Genomic DNA, 21,573 nt, shown 5'->3' with positions numbered 1-21,573 from the left:
CCTTATCTAGTTTTATTGCACGATAGGAAAACACAACAGAGATAGTATCAAGGCTAATGATAAAAATTTAAATGTTAAATTCTAAACCATTAAGGATTTGAGATGTTAGCTCACAACTTACATTGTTTCTTCACTCCCCAATTGCTAGAATTATTACCCCAGAAAATATGCAAGTGTTTCCAGGAAGAGAAGAAGAAAGCTTTCCATTTCCAAATTATTCTTGGGGCCTCTATCTAAAGGGAGAGACTCTTTAGTTCCAAGGTTGTCTGTAATACAAATATTCTTGCAATTCCTTTTGCTCAGAAGGCCCAGACCATGCAGGAACATAAGAAATCTAGGAAGAATTTCAGCCTAACACTAAACAGAGTCCAATGTTTAATTTACCTGATAATTATTACAACATTACAAATATTTGAAAAAATATTATAATGAAGACATGAATTAATTTCTTTGCTTCATTTAATTTCAATAGTTTGCTTATTTGATTTATATCTTTTATTCACTGTGGTAAGCAAAATAATGGTTGCCCAAAGATGTCCACATCCTAATCTAGGAGACCTGTGAATATGATACCTTACAAGGCAGACAAAAAGAATCCCAAAATATGATTAAGTTAAATATCTTGAAATGAGATTACCCTGGATAATCTGAGTGGGCTCAATGTAATCACAAGAATCCTCATAAGAGGAGGGTCAGAGTTGGAGAGAGATGAGAAGATGATAAACTTCTGGCTTTAAAGATGAACGAAGATGTCCTGTGGCAAGAAATAGTGGCTTCCAGAAGCTGAAGAATAGAGAATTGATTCTCCCTAGAGCATCCAGAAGGAATACGTCTTGACACCTTGAAGCCTAGCAAAACCCTTTTAAAATGCCTGGCTTCCAGAAATTTAAAATAATAAATTTATGTTGTATTAAGCAACTAACTTGGTGGAAATTTGTTACAGCAGATAGGAAACTAATATAAAATAAACTAATATATTCATTAAGGAAAAAAAATCGGAGTCGAAGAACTGTATGTGTCCTTATTGAAAGTTTTTTCCTTATATTTTATTTAGCTATTATGTTAATATTTTCTCATATTGTTTGAAAAAAACTCATATACATTTGACCTTTATTTTCTTTTAAAAGCTTGTGCTCAAAACTCTTAAGTTTTTACAAAGTACTGTATAGGATTTTTAATATTATTCTGTTCTAAATACCATATAATTAATATTTACTGTCTTTATAGACTATAAATTGTGTGAAGGTGTATCTCAATGAATTTCACATATGAATAAAGCCCATAACCAGCACTTAGAAGGAGAACAATGTATAAATGGCACAATAAGTACCCTTTTTTGCCCCTTCTGATAATTTTTTCCTCTATTAGATTCATGAAAAACTTAAACTTTTATGTCTGGCTTCTTTCTTTTAACACTTTTTTGTTTGAGTTTGACCTATGTTGCTGCATATAGCAATAATTTGCTCATTTTTATTGCTGTATAATATTGAATTATATGCATATACCAGAGTGCATTTATCCATTTTAGATCATTACTTAATTTTTTGTGCATTGGAATACTTCTGCTGTGAATACCTTGTCACGACTTTTTATGCTAATAGCTGTACATTTCTATTACATATAAAATGAAAACAATTGTGTATCATATAGTATGGATATTTTCATCTTTGATTGTTACTGACAAATAGTTTTCTAAAGTGTTTGTGTCATTTATTTTCCCAACCATTATGCATGAGAATTCCAAATGCCCCATATTCTCTCCAATACTAGGTATTATTTCATCTTTTTTCACTTTGACCAGTCTATTTGGTTATAACAGTATTTTATTTTTGTCTTAATTTGCATTCCACAATAAGGAATACATTTTCACATGCTTATTTGCCATTTGAGTACACTCATGTGGGATGTACCTATCAGCTTCTCCTCATTTTTCTATTGAGTCATATATCTTTTTCTTATTAATTTTTGAAAAGTATTTATATAGCCTGTTTACATTTCCTTCTCACACTTGGTGGCTTGCCTGTTTATTCTCTTTATCTTTTCTTTTGATTAACAGAATTGTAATATACTATAATTTATCAATGTTTTACATTCATTGTTTGTGCTTCCTGTTGTACCATTTACTAAGTCTTTTCTTACTGAAAGGTTGTGAAAATATTTTCTTATGTTTACTTCTAAATGCACACCTCTAAATACAATAGTGTTTTAACTTTCCCATTTATGTCTACAAAACATCAACAGTTAATTTTGTGTATGTTGTATGGAAGGATAACTAATTTAATTTTTTTAAATTTAAAGCAATTTTAGATTTATAGAATTATGGTGAAGTGACTACAGAGAGCTCTGGTATACTTTACTCCAGTGTTATTAACATCCTCTAACACATCCCTATTATTAACATCTTACAATAGATAGATCCATTTGTCACAATTTACAAACCACTATTGATACATTATTATTAACAAAAAGTCTATATATTTTGTTTGTTTGTTTGCGATGGAGTCTCGCACTATCACTGGAGCTGGAGTGCAATGGCATGATCTCGGCTCACTGCAACCTCTGTGAAACTCGGGTTCACTTGATTCTCCTGCCTCAGCCTCCTGAGTAACTGAGATTACAGGTGCACATGACCACACCCGGCTAATTTTCTGTATTTTTAGTAGAGATGAGGTTTCACTGTGTTGGCCAGACTGATCTCGAACTTCTGACCTCATGATCCACACACCTAGGCCACCACTCCCTGTCCAAAAGTCTATATTTTATTCAAATTTTCCACTTTTATTTAATGCACTTTTTATGTGAGATCTCACCAGCATACCACCTTATATTTAGTAGTCATGCCTCCTTAGGCTTTTTGTGGTTGTCATAACCTCTTAGACTTTTCTTACTTTTGATGACCTTGACAGTTTTGAGAATTACTGATCAGATATTTTCTAATACATACCTCAAGTGACATTTGTCTGATATTTTTCTGATGATTAGACTGGAGAAATATGTTTTGAGGAGGAGGACAAACGAAGTAAAGTGCCATTCTCATTACATCATATCAGGGTTACACACTATCAATATGACTAATAATTATTCATGTTTAACGTTGATTATCTGAGTTAAAGTAGTGTTTGTAAATTTCTCTGCTATAATTCTACTCTTTTTTTCTCTTTCTGTAGTGTATCCTTTAGAAAGAAGCCTTTATGTGCAGCCCACACTTAAAAAGTAGAAAGTTATGCTTTATCTACTAATGGCAGATTGATTATTGGAATTCTTCTGCATAATAGTCTGTTCTCCCCCATTTATTTATATATTCATTCATTTATTTATATCATGATACACTCAAATATATTTATTTTATTTTATGGCTATAATTGAATGTATAATTATCTTGCTGTTTAAATTGTTCCAACTTTGCTCATTTGGAATGCATTTGTTAGGTCCCTGTATTCTTTTGACATACTGAGATCTTCGTGTGTGTGTGTGTGTGTGTGTGTATGATGTTTCTTTTTTTTTCCTTTCCTGAGCCTAATTTCAGGCATACAAGATGCTCCAATCTCATCTTGCCTATTTCCAATCCAGTGCTAGATTCAGCTTTTCTCCAAGGTGTACAGATTCCTTTAATTGAATAATGTTATTAGAAACCAGGAACTGGCAACTAAGTGTGCTTGTTGCTATTTGGGTAATGTTCCTTCTAGACCTCAGCTACCAGAGCAAAAGCATATATATATATATACATGTATATATATATACACATGTATATATATATACACATATATATATACATGTATATATATACATACACACACATATGTATGTACGTGCAAACCTGTGTATATACAAACATCTATAAATATTTCTATATGTAACAATGTGTATATTAAATTAAACATGAATTTATAATGATGTCTAATCTATTACCACATGGATTATCATTCTAGTCACTTCCTATTGATTATTTGTAACTTCCCATTCTAAATGTAAGAAACATGGCTTCCAACATCTGCCATCCATTTGCTAAACTGACCAATGCCTGTATATATGTATAATGTTTGTAAAATTGTTGACCTCCACCCTTATAGGTAATAGTTTAATCAACTAGTATACAGTGCTTATCTAAAGCTCCCATTGCCTTTAGTCTTATACATTCTATTCACTTTCAGAGCTACTAACATCAACACCTTATCCCTCATTCTATTAATTTCATACAGTTATATTACATTTAGATTCTCTGGACAAATTTTGAATTCCATTTCTGTTCCATCGACTACTTAAATTTTTTTTAATTGCACATATTAAAGTGTACTCATTGTGCGGTAAAATTTTATGTGTTTTGAAAAATACTTAATACTTTTTATTTAACATTATGTATCAAACACAATAATTACATTATCCTAAAGATTCCCTGTGTTTCAGTTATTTAACTGCCTCCCACTTCAACCCTTAAACACTGACAACTCTCAATCTGTTTACCATCTCTATAATTTGTTTTTATGAAAGTCATATTAGTATCATGTAGCATGTTGTTTTTCTTTAGACTGGCTTCTTTCATGTAGTAATATAAAGAATAATAAAATAATTTTTGTAAGCAATTGTCGATGTTCATAGGATTAGCATTAGTAGTTATAAATTCTGTTGGCAGAAGTGTGTCATACTTAAATATCTAGTTTTTCTAAATAGTTTTTGTGGAAGATAAATAGAAATAAAACTTGAACCATATCATGTCTGAACATTGTTCTTGATAAAAGGTTACTAATGGCTGAAAATACCTAACTGAGAACTTTAAAATGTGATGCAATTTTTATCAGCACACGTTTAATTTTAAGATCTATTTGGAACCCTACCCAAACCATCTGGGGAGAAATTCCTCCAGGGAAAATAAAAAAGCACTGCATCATGATTCTATTTGCTACCATTAGCAGACATTGCAGACTTGTTAATAGCATCTGTCTTCAACATTTTCTGGCCATATGTTCATGCAGATGAAACATTAACACTCGTTGATTGTACAATTCCATTAATATCTATCATTCTTCTCACAAATAAAATAATCTCCAATTAGGTATCCTTTCCAATACTATGATTCCTCTACTGATTAAATTTTTATCTCACTCACTTTTCAATCCTGACTTTGCTTTCTCCATCTGAATATCTATTGTCCTCTGAAGCCCCATTCTATGGTGTACACAGAAAAAAAAATTATTCTGTATCCTCATGCTCTTTCCAGAATCTATGCAAAATCTCCTTGCCTTAGCAGAAATTTTCCTCCTTCTCAAAAATATCCATTTGTGGTAATGTTATTTTTCTCCAAACTCCCCTTGGCCTTTGTTTAAATTCCCACGTCATCTGTATACAGTGTTACAACCTTCACCCTCGCTTTTCCTCTCAGTCACTCTGTATTTGATTGAGTTTTAAAATTCTGGTCTCAATGTCTTTCTATCTATTTCAATAATCTCTGTTTATCTGTTTTTCTGTCTCTATCTCCCAACACATGCACATACACACATACACATAAAATAAAAAGCCATAATTTTTATATGGGTAAATAACACTTTTAAAACTGAACATTATTTTCTCAAAAAAAGACTTTTTTTCATAGTAAGAGTCTTTGCTATAATCTTATAGTGTTCTCTAAAGTGACCTTTTGGAACTACATTTTCTTTAGCACGTAAGTTTAGTGACTCAAAATGGAAATCTTGAGAGGTAATTCAAGAATATTCATTCATTTACTTATTCATGAGTTCATTCATTTAAAAATCATTTTATGAGTGATTACATTATTCCAGGTAGTTTCTGAGAATTAAAGAAAAAAAAAGACACTGACTTTATTTGAATAAATTTAATCCAGTAGAGAAATAGACATGCAAATGAAGAATTAAAATGTAATGTGCTTTTTGATATACTGAATATATGAATGTAGTGTAATTAGTGCTCAGGGAAGGATTTTCCAATTCACTCTACAACTTTGAAACACAGAGAATAACTTGTAAAAAAAAACACACTATGATATAACTGTATTTTCACCCACAAAGACCATATGCCTGTGGAAATATACCCATGGAAATGACAAAGATGATGATAATCATAGATTATCATTGTACTAAACATGATGGGAATATATAAAGAAGTCTAGATAATAACTAATTTTATTTTTATTTAATGTATCTATTAAATTCACTTATTTTGTCTGAAGAGCTGCTATTTAAAATAAAATACAGTATTAAAGTCATTTTCTAACAATTAACATTCACTGATTCTGCATCTTACATATAAATCTGAAGATGAATAAAATTTTTTTTACCTTTAAGGTCTCAGGGAATACTTGTTAAATCATACACACAAACAAAATAAATCAATGTGTTAAAGATTACAACTTGAGTTTATTAAACAATGTGTTTAATACACTGTGTTTTAACAATTTGTTAAGGGTTAAAAACGAGGTAAATTAAAGCATGGTTGTGGAAGCTGATTATGAGAAAGGAATGACAAATTATCTTGGCCTGGAGAGGTGAGTAGGAGTTTGCAAGAAAAATGAGGGATTGAAGGTTATTGTAAAAGTTAAAAGAATGTTTTCTAAGCTATGTAATTATAGAAGGGTATTGCAATTTTGGGTAATGGTGAGAAATTCTCTGTAGAATTTTGTGTGAGGAGTAAAAAAAAAATGAGGTTGAGGTATAGGTTAGAGTCAAATTTTCAATGGGTATGATATATCCAATTTTCAGGAAGATCACTGTTTCTGTCCCTAAAAAGAAATGCAGTGGAATCTATTAGATATTTATTTTATGTAACCGGGTATACTTTTAAACATATATGTACAAACATACACACACACACACACACACACGTATATGTAAAAATTGTTTATAAGTGTAATTTTTTATCTTTATTTCCTAGAAACTGGTCAAATGTACTGGGTTTTAGACACATTTACCATTTCTCAACCTTTCTATTTCTGTGAGTGTGTGTGTGTGTGTGTGTGTGCGTGCCTATGTCTTCATTTCTCTCTCTTTCTCACTTTCTCTCTTACTGACAGAAGTGATGAATTGATATAGAGCACCATAAATATTTTAGATTTTCATTGTGAGTAAGGAAGACTGTATAAAGTAAATATATGCGATATTTACACAGACAGTAGGTCGTACTAGTTAAATAATTTCACAAAGAGTTATCCTCTGAAAACACACATATGGCTTTCAGTTTTCAGTCTAGCATGTAAGAAGCATGGAAGTCATCATTCTGTCCAAAAAGTAAAAAACTGAAGACATTGATAAATTAATGAGTTTTCTTAGACCATAAGAGCAGTGAGGTGACAGGTCAAACAGCTGTCCCCTAAATTGGAGACAGCAAGAGGTGAATACAGATAATCACAACATACCAGAGCAGCAATGTCCAAAGAAACCCGGGCCTATATGGAAAAACATGAACTATGATTTATGCATTGTTGTAGGTTCAATGCAGACCACCCTGAGACTTAAAAACTCCAGGGGGACAGTCATAGGTGGTTCCTCACACTCTCAGGATTTTTGCCTCTCAATCTCTACCAGGTTTTTATAGTGAATATCACACACACACACAAAACCTAGACAGGACATATATTACTTATGTGTTTATATATTTGGATACAAAAGAATGATCAATATAAATAATTTACATAAAGTTATTGATATGGTTTGGCCGTGTCCCCAACCAAATATCAACTTGAATTGTATCTCCCAATTCAATCTTTTCAAACGTTTAGAAACAAAATGTTTCATGTAAAGTGGCAAAGTTCTTCTGTTATGCCTTTCACTGTTTAATATATGGAAATGCATATGCTCTTTACATGAATTTTTTTAGCTACAAGTGTCTGTCTTACTCACCAAATGATAGCTCATATTTGTTTAAGTAATACATTTTTGAAACATATTTTGATAATTACAGAATATTATAAACCATGTCTAGGTAGGTAAAAGTTCATGAACTGTAGTTTTTGTTAAGCACGCCAAATAATTAAATTTTAAATGAATGTATTTCTTAATTTCTTATTTGTTATTGTTAGTTGTTAATAATATTTTTCTCATCTTTTTTCTTCTTAAATTGTGTTTTTGCTGTAACAGTTTCAGAAACATTATAAAAAATTACAGCATCATTTTTTCATTATTTAAACCCTCTGCATGTGATTGAAAACAATCTTTCTGACAGTTTCAAACTCTAGAAGAATTTTTTGTGTCATTTCTTGTATAGAGTAGACCTAAGGTGGTGTGTATGCAGTAGATTTTTAACTGAAATTGTTTTATACTGATATAAATTTTGAAGATGTTATATAAAATATATCACAATTTGAATTTAACTAGATTTAAATGCCTAACTTTAAGAGATTAAAAAATCTTAAGTGCTTCTTTTTCAAAGGACACCATATGCAAATAAAATTTTGTATGTGGAAAACACTTTTAACAAGTAACACTATAACCTATATTTACCAGTTATTTTCCTTCATTTGCATTATGGAAATTATGTTGAGTGAGTAAGAAACTGTTACTATGCTCCAAGGAAATGTCTCAGCAACCAATTTAAAATGAGAATTATTTGAAAAGAGAATAGAACAACTTTGTAATGCATATCTTACTTTCATCGTGGCAGAAATTATCGAGCTATTGAGTGAATACCTCTCTCTTTTCTTAAGGGAACTAGCTATATCTTTCTTGCTGTTAAGTGTACACATATGAGTGAATTCCACATCCAGACAATGGAATGTAGGTAGAAGTAATGTGCTACACTTCAAGTCATTGCCTATAAAAACCCCTTTTGCAATTTTGTACTCTATCTTTCTCTTCTTTTCCAGGTAGAAATAGATATGAAATCCACAAAGTGAAGATGGTAAAGCCTCCATAGTACTGTTTTCTTGAATAACTACCTGAAGCAGAAATTCTCTAGCATGCTGATTGGTCTTTATGTAAATCAGAAATGAACTTTAATTATAGTAAGTATTCAAGAAAGTAGAATTGCACAGTGAATGTTTCAGAGAATTCTCTCCAAATTGTCTGGAAAAAAAAATGCACATGCATAAAAAGTAAGATTTTTATTCCTAGTAGCTTTCCTGAACTCAATTTCCTACAGAACCAAAGGGAGGGGATATAAAATGGAGGGGCCACAGAACGTCCCAGCTTCTTTCCAGCAATTAGTCACCAGCAACTTTGTAAATAGCTAGAACCAAGTAAATAATTTATTCTTTACTAGCAAGGCCACTCCCAAACTTACCATATATATATATATGGAAGAGCCAAGAATGGGATGCTTTACCAAAGACAAAGTTTCATAGTAAATTCACCTGAGTCATGACCCAAGCATATCTTTCTGCAGAATCTGTATAGAAAGGTGCATATATTCACACTTTGACTCTTCTATCCATGAGTATCAGCCTTCAATAAATGATGTTCTGGGGTTTAAACAAAATAATTTATTGACATTATGTGCTACTGATTTCAGCTTTTATAATTCTAATAGCATTATCTTTAGCAAAACATTATAATTAGAGAAATAATTAGAAGAAATTTTGCTATCTCTTAGTCATTACAGTTTACTTAATTTATTGCTTATATTTGTTCTTTTCTTTTTGTTACCCATTTCTTATTATATTTATAAATAATTTGCATACTACTATTGTATTTCTATGCCTTGATTTTACATGTGATTTTAGGGAAAAAAATTTACTTGAAAATGTCAAACATCCTAAGAATAAAAAAAATAGAAAGCAGATGCATATAATAATATATTTTATTTGCATACAACATTCATTAGCTCTAACGCATTAATAGGCTTTAAAGTAGATCACTTAAATATGAAAACAAGAAATAAAAAATATAAAGGACAAAAAGAAGTTTTAAACTAAATAAGAAGAAAAGCATATTAAATAAAATATGTTGATTAAAATTATTTTGTGGAGAACATAAGAAAGACAGCAGAATAAGAAGTCTCAGGCTTTACCCCTCACAGAAAAACTGATTTAAAAATAATATACAAACCAAAATACCCTTTTAAGAAGTCCAGAATTTTGTTAAGAAGGTGCAGTAGCCTGGACAACCACAAAATTAATAACAGCTACATTGAAATTGGTAAGAAGAGAAATTTCGCTTTACCTGCATCAGTATTTCCCCAAATCTGGCAAAACTCAGCTCCCAGTGAAATCATATTGTCCTGTAACATCTTCCTGAAGGAAAAAGAGAGAAGGAAGTATGCATCTAATGTCTCCAGGCTTTTGGTAGTCTGCCCGAGGGAGGGACTGGCTTCTGTCTTGCCTCATCTGGAGTGCTGATGGAACAGGCATAGTTTGGATGTCCAATAACAGCTAAGGAGAGAGGAAAGGAGTGGGTGGCTTACTGCATCCAACATGGCTGTGCAAGAAAGCGGAGAAGGTGCAGAACCTGAGGCTTCTCGACAAGGAAGAAAGAAGGGTGAAATATGCCTTCAACATTCTGGCCATTTGGTGTGTTATCCAAGGAACTAGTTTCTCTCTCACCTCACTCTTAGTACTGATGAAACAGGCATAGTTTGGATGCCTGGAGACAGCTAGGAACAAAGAAAACAGGTAGGCATCTTGCTGCATTAGACACAGCTCTGCAAGACTGGATGAAGGCATATAACTTGAGGCTTCTCCACAGGGAGGGAAGAAGAGGAGTACAGTATGCCTCCAATGTCTCAGACAGCAGTACTTTGGTCAGACATTAGAGGGAATAAGAGATTATAGGTTTTAGAAGAAAAGGAGGAAGAGAAAGAGGAAAAGGAGGAGGAGGAGGAGGAGGAGGAGGAGGGGGAGGAGGAGGAGGAGAACCAAAAACAACCAGAAAATCTCTCATTATAAATCCACGTGCACAAATCCAGACAAGACCTATCTATAAAAAGGGTTCTAGAGATTCCCAGAATCCCTAGCAAAGCTGAATGGTAAACATCTTTCCCTGTCAGTAAAGACTGTGAGAAGTGGTTTTCTATTTCAAATGCACAGAAATTGACACAAAGATACAAGGAACATGAAAAATAAGAAAATATAATACAATCAAAGGAACAAAATAAATCTCCAATAACCAATCTAAAGAAATGGATACTCATGAATTGACAAAGAATTCAAAACAATCATCTTAGTGAATCTCAGTGAGTAACAAGATAACACAGATAAGCAACTAAATGAAATAAGAAAACACATGAACAAAATGAAAATATTGATAAGGAGACAAAAAACTATAAAAGAGGAACAAACCAATTTGGGAGCTAAATATACAACAAACAAACTAAAACATTAACCAGAGGAATTCAACAATAGACTTAATCAAAGAGAAGAAAGAATTAGTGAAGTCTAAGAAAGGTCATTTGAAATTATCCATCAGAGGAATAAAAATAAGATAAAGTAACAAAGAGTAACAAAAGCTTAAAAGATTTATGGGAAACCACAAAGAAGCCAATTCATGCATTATGGAAGTATCAGGAAAAGAAGATAAATTGGTTTTGGCAATGATTTTTTTTTCTATTTTGACACCAAAGCACAAGCAACAAAAGCAAAAACAAACAAGTGGGAGTTTTTTGAACCAAAAAGCTTCTGCATAGTCAAAAAAACAATAAACATAGTGAAGAGGTAACCTACAGAATGGGAGAAAATATAATAGTTCCAAACCATATATCTGATAAGGGGTAAATAGTTCCAAACCATATGTCTGATAAGGTGTAAATATCTAAAATATGTTGGGAATTTATACAACTCAATAGCAAAAACAAACAAACAAACAAAAAATACAAATCTTTTTAAAAAATGGATAAATGATGTGAATGGACATTTTTCAAATGAAGATATACAAATAGCCAATAGGTATATAAAAATATGCTCAACATCAGTAATGATCAGAGAAATGCAAATAAAACCCACAATGAGATATTACACTTTTTAGGATGGCTATTATCAAAAAGAAAAAAAAGAAAAGTATTGGCAAAGATGTAAGAATTTGGAACTCTTGTATAGTGTCGGTGGGAATGTAAAATGGTGTAGCCACTGTGAAAAACAATATGGAGAGTCCTCAAAAAATTGAAAATAGAACTATCATATGATCCAGCAATCTCACATCTGAGTATATACTCAGTATGTACAAAAGAATTAAAATGAGGATCTTGAAAAGATTTATACACTCCCATGTTCATTTCAGCATTATGCACAATAGCCAAGATGTGGAAAAACCTAAATGTCAATTGATGGATCACTGAATATATAAAATGTGGTATATACAAACAATGGAATATTATTTAGCCTTTAGAAAGAAGGAAATCCTGTCATACATGAGAAAATGGGTGAACCTGCAGGACATCACGCTAAGTGAAATAAGCTAGTTATAGAAAGATAAACACCACATGATCTCAGTTATATGAGATATGTAAAATAGTCTAATTCACAGAAATAGAGAGTAGAATAGTAGTTACCAGGGGCAGGTGGGGCAGGAGGGGAAATGGAGAGTTGTTCAATGGGTATACTTTCAGTTATGCCTAGGGTTAACAATACTGTATTGTGTACTTAAAAATTATAGAGGGTAGCTCTCATGTTAAGTATTCCTACTACAGTAGAAAGAAATTACACAGATATTATTTGCATATTGAATATGTAGAAGTATTGTTTCTTTCAACAACAAAAAATTACCTCTCCCAATTCTACTGAAATGTCAAATCTTTACAGTCTGTTAGTCTCAAGTTTCTATTTTGGAAAGAACTCTATGTTAAAAATATTTCTCTAAAAATGTTATTCTACTCTAAGAAAATAAGGCATGATGTGAAATAAAAACTGGTTCTTGCCATTATTATCAAGAGACAATAAAGAGTGATAATAACTAGGCAATCAGAAGGATGCATGCCCCTTTTAAACAGGGTAGTAATATTCACCTGGAACCTTTTGTATTTAGGTGGGCTTGCTATTGTAACACTTGTTTTTAACAGCAGTGATCTGAATTTTTTCATGACATTTGACTTTTAAATATTGGCTTAAAAAATCAGACCAATTCTAATATTAAAAATATTTTTCCGTAATTTCCATGATTAAGGTTCAAAGAAATTCAGTGGAGAGATGTCTTTTCAACAAATGATGCTCAACCAATTTGATATCTATATTCAAAAGAACAAGATCATATCCTTTGCAGGAACATGGGTGGAACTGGAGGCCATTATTCTTAGCAAACTAATGCAGGAACAGAAAAGCAAATACTGAATATTCTCTCTTATAAGTGGGAGCTAAATAATGAGAACACATAGAAAGTGGAGAGCAACAGACACTGGAGCCTACTTGAGGGTGGAGAGTGGGAGGAGGGAGAGCTTCAGGAAAAAAACAAAAACAAAACTATTGGGTACTATGCTTAGTAACTGGGGGATTAAGCAAACTGTACACCAAACACCCGAGTCATGAGTTTATCTATAAAACAAACCTGCACATATACCCCTGAACCTAAAATAAAAGTTAAAATATTAAATAATAATACCCATATCATTAGCATATCAGAGACTAACATCTTTTGCACATTTAAAGGTTAAAGACCGATGCTTTTAACCTCACACTAGGAAAAGGCAAAGTTTTTTTCTTACTATTTCTATTCAACATTGCAGTTGAGGTTTTATTCAGTAGAATAAGACAAGAAAAAAACAAAATAAATTTAGTTTAAACAAGGAGAAATAAAAGCATCTTTAGTCATGCAAGTCATCTACATAACTTTTTTTGGAATCTACAAAAAGATACTAGAAATAATAAGAAGGTTTTGTAAGGTAGTAGGATACAAGATCAATATACACAGTAAATTTTATTTTATATCAATATACAATTGAAATTTTTTAAAAGGTACCATTTTAAAGCATTATAATATACAAAAATTTTGGTATAAATATGACAAAAGATGTACAAGACTCATACTTTGAAAACTATGACACACTGTTTTAAAAAATTAACGAAGGCTTAAATAAGTGGAACAATATCACCACAAGTTGATCTATCAATGCAATACCTACCAATCAAAATCCCAGCATGCATTTTTATAAAAATTCACAAGTTTGTTCTAAAATTTATATGGAAAAGGAAGTCACCTAGAATATTTTTTTTGCCAAATATTTGTTCCAAGAACAATTTTGAAAACAAAAAACGGAGTGAAATGAGTCTCATTACCTGACCTCAAGAATTATGATAAAATTTCAGTAAACAAGACAGTTTGGTATTGGCAACAATAAAGTAAAAAATCAGTCAGTGTTACAGCCTTGATAGTTCGGAAGTAGACCCATACATATAAGGTTAATTGATTGTTGGCAAAGACTCAAAAATAATTCACTGGACATAATAAATCTTTTTAACAAATGATGCTGGACCGATTTAATGCTCATATTAAAAATAGTGAACTTTGACCAATAACACATAATATTAAAAATTAACCCAAAATGAATTATAGAACTAAATTGAAAAATCAAAATAATTAAGCATCTAGAAAAAAAGAATGAAATTATTGTGACCTTGTGTTAGACAAAATTTTCTTAGATATAATACTACATAAATAATTCATATGGTGTATGTTAACAAATTTCACTTTGTCAAAATTAAGAACTCTTGTTTTTCAGAAATCACTTGTAAGAGTATGAACAGAGAAAAAATACACTTGGAAAAAACAATTTCAAATTACAAAATCTTTAAAAAGGCTTTATTATCTACAAACAACTTTCAAAACTCTGTTACTAAAAAAAAAAAAAAAACAAGTTAGACCACCCCACCAATGAAGTATAGTTGGCATACAGGCCCTTGAAAGCATACTTGAAATCATTTGTCTTCAGAGAAATGACAATAAACCTTTCAATTACATAATGTTACACACCCATAAGAATGTCTAAAAGTCAAAACAAAGAACATCGTTTTGGTGAAGATATGAAATAACTGAAACTGTCATAACAGTGATGGTGAAATTGTAAACTAGTACAACTATTTTAGGAAATGGCAATTTCTTTAAAAGTTAAATGTACACCAACCATACAACCCAGCCATTCTACTCTTAGCTATTTATCTAAACGAAAGGAAAGCATTATTTAGTAGAAAGACTTTTACATGAATATTCATATAGCAGTTTCATTTGTAATGGCCAAATCCTGTATACCACGCAAATGTCCATCAAGAGGTTAGTGAATGAATACATTGTGTTATACCCACACAATGGAATACTCTTCAGCCATAAAAAGTATGAATTAAAGGTACAAAATAAAATATGCAATATTAAGTATTGCACATTCTTAAGTATTGTGTTTTTTAACTTATGCAAACCAATCAAAACAGATTTTTTATTTTGTAAGATAGCTTAATGAATTTTTAATATTCTGCAGAAATAAGAAAATATTTCACACTCTTAATAAGAAGTAAAGGCTTTTCTCAATTACAGACACATGAAACACACAGAGAACTTGCAACTTCAGTTCTATAGCTTCAGCTTCACGTCAAAAGAAAATTCTCATCATTAGGCAATATATGACTGTATGTATATATGTATGTATACATACACACACATACATATGATTAAAACTAATACAAAACAAAATGGTTATTCATAAATTGAACTTTGTCTTAAATTTTAAAATCAATTTTTACATTTATAATTAATTATTTTTCTCCTTTTTCAGTAATTAACAAGGCAGAAAAAAAACAAGGTTATGTGATGACATCTATGTATGCTTTTAAAGTATATTAAATTCTATTTAAATGTGTTTCTAAAAATATGTCTTAATGTCATCTACTTTAGAATGATATAGCTCTAATACTGAAATAATTTCTACGAAAGTGTCTTTAATGTATAAGAAAAAAGATAAAATTACTTTTGTATGGACCAAAGAAAAATTTTCCCTTCTCATCTTCAAGGTTCACTAAAAATCACTGACAAGAGGAAATTAATAGGAAAAAAGACATAAAAATGTATTTGATCATAGTTTTATGTAACACAGGAGGCTTCAGAATATAGACTCAAAGGTACAGGGAATATTGCCCATTTTTATGCTTAGGTATGCACAGCCATGTAGAAAAACTATGGGGCAAAAAACATGATCTAATGCTAATAGACTGAGTGGGGAAACCCAGCACGACCTGTGTCTAGAGTCTTTTGGCCTCTCTTGAGCATCAATTCCTTCCTTCTGGGTATGGACAGTACCCTCTCTGGAATGGGAGTCTTATGACAAACAGTCAAACAAGGTAGGCCAGATAATTTCTTTAAAGCCAGTTTTTACACAAACAAGGTAGAGGAAAAGTTAGCATATCATTTGGGAGTTTGATGGTTGGCTCTGGGGAAAGGGGGTTCTGAATACAGAGCTAAGGGGCACCAGAAAAATGACAAGTAAATATAACCTTAAAGTAGACAGAAATATATCTCACTTCTGCTCTTTGATTCAGAAACTTCCCTCTCTCTCTCTAATCTCTCCTCCCTCCCACTCTTTCTCCCTTTCTCTGTTTTTCTGGGTGTATTGAGCTATTGAAGCTCCTAGGAGACTCCTGGATGCCAGTAGCAAAGTTGACTGCCTCACAAGGCTGAGAAGAGAACTAGAATCAACTCATGTTAGAGACCTGTATATTCAATGTGTTTTTATTATTTCTATGAAAACATGTTCAACTATTTTGAAAACTACTTTTTTGGTTTTTCTCCTTTCTCATTTTTTTTTCTTTTTATCTGCATTGGAAGTAGTCACTAAGTTTATGCCACAGATTGGAAGGGATGGGTAAATTTACTTAGTAAGCAAAGCAAACATTTGCCTCTTCTCCAATAATCAATAAGATACCTGAAATTAAAGGATCATCATCTGGCCTTTTAAAGAAGGAGGTGCCATTTTTTCAATTACTAACATTTTCAAGTCATTTTTAATTGATGATCAAGGCTCTTCTTCACTCTTCATCAGTTAACAGATATAAGGGTTAGAGAAGTGAAGGACTTTTATGTGTGTGTGAAGGTGAGACATGATAGATTACAAGAGGTAAAAAATGACATTAAAACGTTACAGTAAGCTAATTTATTGTTGAAGAAAGAAAAATTATTTTAAATACATTTGGTGGAGCCTAAGTACACAGTGTTTATAAAGTCTACAGCTATATACGATAATGTTCTAGGCCTTCACATTCACTCACCACTCACTTATTGACTCAACCAGTATAACTTCCCGTCCTGCAAGCTCCATTTGTGGTAAGTGTCCCATAGAAATGTACCATTTTTTAACCTTTTTAAAAAAGATGTTGATATGTTAACAGAAAATAATAAGATGGCCCAACTTCAGAAATTTACATAACCTTTAAAGTCACTCTTTGGAGATTCTATTTGTCATGGATTTGAGCCTGTCCCAGTATAACACAAAATATGGAACTGACTAAACATCCACTACTTTTTTTAATTAATTTTTTTTTTTTTTAGTGTCAAGGATACATGTACAGATTGGTTCTACAGTTAAATAGCATGATGTGGGGAGTTGGCGTCCATATTATTTCATCACCCAGATAATAAGCATAGTGCCTGATAGGTATTTTTTTTTTTTTTTTTTTTGTAGACGGAGTCTTGCTCTTGTTGCCCAGGCTGGAGTGCAATGGCGCCATCCCGGCTCACCGCAACTTCTGCCTCCCGGGTTCAAGCTATTCTTCTGCCTCAGCCTCCAGAGTAGCCGGGATCACAGGCATGCGCCACCATACCCAGGTAATTTTGTATTTTTAGTAGAGACGGGGTTTCTCCATGTTGGTCAGGCTAGTCTCGAGATAGGTAGATTTTTTATCCTCACCCTCCTACTCATCCTCCATCCTAAAGTAGGCCCTGTTGTCTATTGTTCCTTTCTTTGTGTCTATATGTACTCAGTGTTTTAATTTATGCTCATAAGTGAGAACAGATTGTGTCGCGTTTTCTGTTCCTGAATTAGTTCACTTAGGATAGTGGTCTTCAGCTTCATCCATGTTGTTGCAAAAGACATTATCTTATTATTTATTTTGGCTGCATAGTATTCCATGGTGTATATGTACCACATTTTCTCTATCCAGTCTACCATTGATGGGCATTTAGGTTGATTGCATGTCTCTGCTATTGCGAATAGCGCTGTGATTAACTTATGAATCCGTATGTCCTTATGGTTGAACAGTCTATATTCCTTTGGATTGCTAATGGGATTGCTGGGTCAAATGTGTGTGGGTTTGGGGTTCTCCTTTGAACCAGTTATTGCACTACACAGTTTCCTCACAATTATATATCAGGAACACTGGCAAGAATTTGTAAATAGATCCAAAACTCATCCTTGAGTATTAAGAGTGAAAGGATTATCTCTCCATGGAACAATTCAGTTGCATGTCTATAAACAAGAACTATTTTGCATTTCTATTAGTTATCTATCACTTCACAGAGTTGCAAAGAAGCTTATAGAATCAAAATAATGTAATGTGAAATGTGCCATAAATAATGCATAGTTTTCATTGAAGCACAGATCTTTTTCCCACATGTCATGTATCTATTAGTTCAATAGGCCTAATTTGTAATATTTATGAAAAATATAGTCAGAGTAATAGTAGGACCAATAGTAGTTGTATCAGGAAAGAACTTACCATCAAATAATTACTTTTTTAAAGGTTAAAAATATGTCTCTCATACAAATATAAAGTAAGCATATGTCAGAGATTTTTAATTTCTTTATGATATTAAATATATATTATTTCTTCAAGTACTATATAATTTGTAATTTATATTAGTTTTTTGATTCTCTTCTATGTTGCACTGATCAATTTGTCAATGTGTATCATAATATAAATTTTTATTACTATAAAAAATAATATTTTGGCATATAGTAAAAAAAACCACCTAACTAATAATGATTACTTATTCCTTTCAATTCTTGTATGATATGTTAACAGAATAAGTTACATAGTTTTAATTTGCTTATAGAATTTAAAGGATTTTTTTTTCTGATTCATGGGGTTACTTTTAGTAGCTTTGTATGGGTAGAGAAGTCTAACATTATTTTATTTACAAATTGGTTTGACCTATTTTTCAAATTGGAATTTCTATTTCTTGTTAAAAATAGAAATAGAAAAATTCTGCAGATATTTCAATAGTATTTCAAAGCCTGGGAGGCAGGGCTAGAGGATTTATCAAGCTCAGCTCACCTAATACACACACCCAGCCTCCTACCATCACTTCCACCCTGAGCCTAAGGGTCTGTCCATCTGTTTCTTTTATGAAGTCCAGGGGAAATTGTTATTTTCTCAAGAGCTTAGAGATTGTGTGTGTGTGTGTGTGTGTGTGTGTGTGTGTGTGTGTGTGTTTCCCTTTTCTATATGGACAAAGTTTATTATTTTTTTTTACATTTCTCTCAGCTCCTGCCCACCAAAGAAAGTTTAAATACTAAAGATGAACAATCATAGCATGTCCTGAAGATTTAAGAATCCAAAGTAAAAATTTACGGTTATATCTGCAGTTTGTGTTCAATGAGAAAATAAGTAAAAATTAAAATAAGTCCTTCATGCTGTTTAGGGTTTTCTAGTAAGAAATACACACTAACTTATTGAATATTTTCTTTAAATTTTTATTCTCTAATTTCATTCACTTTAAAAAGGTAAAAGACAGTACTTATTGATGAGAAGAAAATAAGGAATTTAGTTAACCCAGAACATAAGATATATATTTACACATTTCTTATTATTTCAGAGAGCATGGAGTTAAAAATTTTAAGATCAAAGTTAGTGTTTAACAAAGGTCACTGCAATTTTTTCTGATCTTCTTATGTTATACAACCTCAACATTAATGACTCATAATAAACAAACTATTTTGTGTACTTATTCTTCATCATAATGATTTTTACTTCTATGCTTGCCTAGTATTGGAAAATATCTGCTTAATCCATTCGAGAGGAAATAAAATATTTTTAGATTGTCCATTTTTAAAAGTGAAAAATTTTGCAAAGTTATCAAATGGAGAAATCACTAAAGAGTAAATATTTAACAAAAATCACATTAAGAATTTTAAGCACAAGATATTAGTCTTAGCGTTTTCATATCACCCTATTGGTTCCTCATTGCAAAGTCTAACTCACTTTAGGGGTATCCTAAATAAAAAATATATTACAAATCAACATCAATATTTATTTTTATGGAATAATTGTCACTATGTAGCTGAACATTCAATTTAAGATATAAAGAATAAATATTTAAGTTCAGCATATTTATTAGTTTTCTATTGCTGCAGTAAAAAATTATCACAAAACTAGCAAAGTAGAACAAATGTATTGACTTACAGTTTTGTAAGTAAGAATTCTAGGAGGCTGCAGCTGGTTTTTCGACTCCAGGTCTGACAAGGTCAAAATCAAGGTGTCCTTTGGCCTGGGCTCTTATCTGGAGTCCCTGAGGGAAGATTTGATGTTTAATTCTTAAGGGAGAAGTATTGTTGGCAGAATCCAATTCCTTGCAGTTGTAATGCTGAGGTTCCCCATTTCCTCGCTGCCTGCCTTTCTGGGACTTCTCTCAGCTCTTTAAGGCCACCTGCTTTCCTCATCATATTGCCTCCTCCCTCTTTGAGCCAGCAAAGGCACAGGTGCATCTTATACTTCTAAACGCTCACTCCTCCTATTGCATCTCTTCTGGCTCCAGCTGAAGAGAGTTCTCTTTTTTTAAGGATTCCTGTAATAATGTTACAGTAGATAGCTAGTCAGACACAAGCAGAGTGGAGAGGGACCCCGCTCACCAGGAATGTCAGGCAACCATCAGGTGATGGTCAGGCAGTTGTTAAACTGTCTCTCTAAAGTAATAATTGGTTGCAACTGGTGCCAGGGAAAGACAGTCTCCCAATAAATAGAAACACCTGAAGCTGGTGATCAGCAGCTTCCTGATAAGATCTCAGGAGTTGGATGAGAGGGCTCACACATGTGCTCTAAGAGGCAAAATGGCAGACTTTAACTGTTGACATGACCTCCTTGGAACACTCAGACAGGTAAGGGAAGAGCGCCTCAAGTGAGCATGTGTGCAATTCCAGTAAATACACTGCTTATGAGGCGCCTCCCAAGCACTGCCAGGCCACTGCACATGCCTACAGCCTATCCCAAAGAAAGAATCAGGGAGATTGTGGAAATTTTCTCTACGTATATATCTTGATTGTGATGGCAACGGCATCACTTAAATTTGTCAAAGTTCATTGAACTGTATACCTAAAAAGGAAGAATTTTACATGTAAATTATCTCTCACAAAACTAAAAAAATCATTACAATAAATTCAAATTTAATTGCATATAAATTATCTTGTGAAATATAATTTTTTGGCATGTACTTAAATTCAATCAGGACAGAATACAGTATGCGCAGTGGCTCACACTTGTAATCCCAGCACTTTGGGAAGCTGAGGCGGGCAGATCACGAGGTCAGGAGATCGAGACCACCGTGAAACCCCGTCTCTACTAAAAAATACAAAAAAATTAGCCAGGCGTGGTGGTGGGTGCCTGTAGTCCCAGCTACTGGGAGAGGCTGAGGCAGGAGAATGGCGTGAACCCAGGAGGCAGAGCTTGCAGTGAGCTGAGATCGCGCCACTCTGCACTCCAGCCTGGGCGACAGAGCGAGACTCCATCTCAAAAAA

General features: G+C 32.5%; 1 long non-coding RNA gene across 2 annotated transcripts; it reads right to left on the bottom strand.

Annotated features, from left to right (window-relative positions):
- Positions 1–8,916: 8,916 nt before the first annotated feature.
- LOC116463306 (uncharacterized) lies at positions 8,917–20,849 on the bottom strand. Of its 2 annotated transcripts, none has more exons than XR_004246650.1 (5): positions 20,692–20,849; positions 20,246–20,342; positions 10,104–10,174; positions 9,296–9,403; positions 8,917–9,008 (listed from the first exon to the last, which is right to left on the bottom strand). It is a non-coding gene; the product is annotated as an uncharacterized LOC116463306 (long non-coding RNA). The 2 variants fall into 2 exon arrangements; XR_009212603.1 differs by lacking the exon at positions 8,917–9,008 and adding an exon at positions 9,032–9,171 and having other exon boundaries at positions 20,246–20,351.
- Positions 20,850–21,573: the final 724 nt, after the last annotated feature.

Source organism: Hylobates moloch, unplaced genomic scaffold (genome assembly GCF_009828535.3).
Source record: "Hylobates moloch isolate HMO894 unplaced genomic scaffold, HMol_V3 SCAFFOLD_3, whole genome shotgun sequence".
In the NCBI taxonomy this organism is placed as follows: Eukaryota; Metazoa; Chordata; class Mammalia; order Primates; family Hylobatidae; genus Hylobates; species Hylobates moloch.
Note: the sequence above shows the minus strand (reverse complement) of the source record. Positions and strands in the feature narration are given on the sequence as shown.